The 3,142-nt window shown below is 36.7% G+C and overlaps 1 non-coding gene across 1 annotated transcript; it reads left to right on the forward strand.

The window, feature by feature from the left end:
• The first annotated feature begins 515 nt into the window (after positions 1 to 515).
• TRNAT-CGU (transfer RNA threonine (anticodon CGU)) lies at positions 516 to 589 on the forward strand. Its single transcript has one exon. It is a non-coding gene; the product is annotated as a tRNA-Thr (tRNA).
• Positions 590 to 3,142: the final 2,553 nt, after the last annotated feature.

Consider the following 3,142-nt stretch of genomic DNA (forward strand, 5'->3'; position numbering starts at 1 on the left):
AGCTAACTGAACTGGCGACACCTGTAGCTGAAGATCGCCACTGCCCAGGGCCCTCTCCTGCTAGAGATGCGTGTTCCTCCTCTGATAAATTCGGCAATTTCTTGTACCTCAAGCGAGTTACTTTGTTTTATGCAAACTTTTGAAGAGTAAAAAAATTTTTTTTAATTATATATTAATAATAAATGCGTGTATATACATGTACATGTAGTGTATATGTATCAGTGTATGAATACATATGTGCGTGTGTATATACCCTGTATTTCCATTAATGGGCTTTATCTCGTATTGCATAGTCTCAAGTTTTTGTAATGCTCTTCATTGGTGTAATAGGAAAATCCTTTGTCTAACGCTGCAACTGCTAATACTTTTCCCTGCGTATGCCGTATGACTCCTTAACAGACTAAAAGAAACGGAACATATCCCTGGTGTTGGTGTATTTTTGACAGCACGAATGTAAACTAATTTTTTGTCGAAGTAAAATGAGATAGATTCAGTTCAAAGAGCTGCCTCTGCGTGGCTCTATGGCTTAGTTGGTTAAAGCGCCTGTCTCGTAAACAGGAGATCCTGGGTTCGACTCCCAGTAGGGCCTTGGTTTTCTTTCCAGAAGAAATGGACTCCTCCTGAAAACTCGTTGAAGAGTTACAGGCTCTTCTCAGTAATCTTCCCAAATTCTCACCAAACTTAACAGCGTCGAACACAATTAGATACAAGTTGTTCAACCGCAATCTGTTCCTTACTTTTGAAAAGCAAATTCTCTCGGACATGACAATTGAAATGCAAAACACTGCCAAAGAATGAAGCAGGTGACTTCACATCAATCAATTTTTTTTCGTTAAACGGTGGCAAAACGTTTTTGAGCACTAAAGCACCCAGACATGCGGATATGTATAATCTATTAAGATTCCCCACAGTCTCTAGCTCTATAATTGAATAGAATATTTTATTCTAAACTTCTAATAGAAGTTTATTTTATTCATAAAATAAAATAAATTAGCATGTTTCCTGGGCCATGCTTACCATTTAAGAGAACATGAGAAAGAATAGTTAAATGCACATGTTAATCGTCTTAATGAAAAAAACTAGAAAACCTTATGATCAACTGAAAACTAAAATTTCCTACACATAAGAATTCTCAAAGCTAGGACAAAGTTGCTGTGGGAAAAAATCAGTCTGGAGAATTCTGACAGATATTTAAAGCTGCTTAACTTCAGCCATAGGGATTCATAGAACTTCTATGTATTTTGTCTTCCATTCCTTTTCCCCTTTATTCCAACAAACACTAACATTTATGTTCTGGTTATTTTTCTTAGGGTAGGAAATACAGCAGTGAACAAAGCTAACAAAAATTACTCTCTGGTGGATCTTGCATTCTGGTGGAGTGACACCAAAAAAAGAAATGAATATGTAAAATAAGGAAGTATATCAGATATTGCCAAAAGGGAGAAAAATAAAGCAAGGAAAACGTATGAAGAAAGTGCAGGTGGGAGCAGGATAATCAGGGAGGGTCATCCTGTCTCATGGGTAAAATCACTAACAAATTTTTTAAAGTTTTTAAAGTTTTGTTATGTAGCACTGTTTTGATAACATTATTTTTTAATTTTAATGAAAAATATTCACAATGTGGCCACTGCATTAATCTACCATAAGTAGCAAGATAAATAATTACAAAGTGTCCCCAAATTATGTCTGGACTTCTCTTCTGTTCATTTTGACTGGGACCTTATTGAAATAGGTCACACTGCCTTGTGTTCAAACTTCAGCTTCTCCACTTGATAGCTAAGGAACCTTTAGCAAATTGCTTTAGCTCAGTGGGCATAACTTTCCTCATATGTGAAATGGAAATAGTGATAAACTTACCTAATACAGGTGATGGGAGGACTTGTTAAATAATTACACATAAAATATTTTAGAAGGACTTTCAGCCCATAAATAAGCAATGGATGTTCACTATGTTGTTGTTTTTATCATTATTCTTATTTTCTGAACAATTGTTTGGTGCCATGCATTTAATTTCTAATCCTTTTACTCCATTTGTTTTGCTGTGTGATATGTCAATCTAAAAGGAAAAAGGTGAGGAAAAATTAATATCAGTAGATCAAGGTGGGAGGATTGCTTGAGGCCAGAAATTCCAGACCTCTTGGGCAGCATAGTCTCTATTTTTGGAGTTTCTATTATGGGAATAGCCCATCTCTACAAAAAATAAGTAAAAAATCAGCCACTCACAGCTTAGGCCTGTAGTTCCAGCTATTTGGGAGGCTGAGTCAGGAGGATCACTTGTATCCAGGAGTACAAGACTGCAGTGAGGTATGATTTTGCTGTTGCACTTCAGCCTGCCTGACAGAAAGAGGTTGTTTCTTAAAAAAAAAAAAAAGAAAATTGGAGTTTTACTGACCTTCATTGTTGAACTATTGCAATTCTGTTTACTTTCAGTGTCTTGTTTATTTTGCATCAGAAAAACTTATCTCTCCCATTAATTTTAATAGTTATATTAATCGGTTTCTTCTACCCTTCCCCCACTCAGTGGCCAGTCAGCAATGTTCAAATTCAAGGTTTACGGAAAAAGATTGACACATATAATCAAACAAGTACTCATAACATGGTTATTAAAAGCAATAATTAGGGGGGATTGAACCACAATGGAGACTTAGAAGGCCAGCACACTGACAGAAACTTGAGGTATCTGAAAGCTTCTCTTAGGTGCTGATCAGTGGGGCAGTGGCTGCTTCTCTTGGAGACATCTTTTTGGGCGGTAGCTACCAGATTCAAAGAAGACTTAAAGAGTTGTCAAGAGCTGAGATTCTAAAAGCACCTTGGACACTGCCTACTTCTTGCCATTTTTATTTTTTCTGAATCTCTGCAGGTGTGCTCCTTATCTCAGCCACTGGGTCTTGGGTCTTGTGTCTAACCTGGGCCACAGAAGGTCTTATCCCCTTATTTTATCATACATATTTTTACCATTTTGAAGAAAAATAACTTTTCTGAAACCTTCCTTATATAATCATTTGAAACCAAGAAGTTAAAGCTTTGACAGAAGCCTAAGTTCTGCAAGGTATACCTATAGATAAAAATTAAGTGACTCCTACCATTACCATCTCCTAGGGGAGGAGTCCCTCTGTGTAGAGGATAACAAAGAGGGTAACAG

The sequence above is a fragment of the Nycticebus coucang genome, chromosome 9 (genome assembly GCF_027406575.1).
Source record: "Nycticebus coucang isolate mNycCou1 chromosome 9, mNycCou1.pri, whole genome shotgun sequence".
Lineage (NCBI taxonomy): Eukaryota > Metazoa > Chordata > Mammalia > Primates > Lorisidae > Nycticebus > Nycticebus coucang.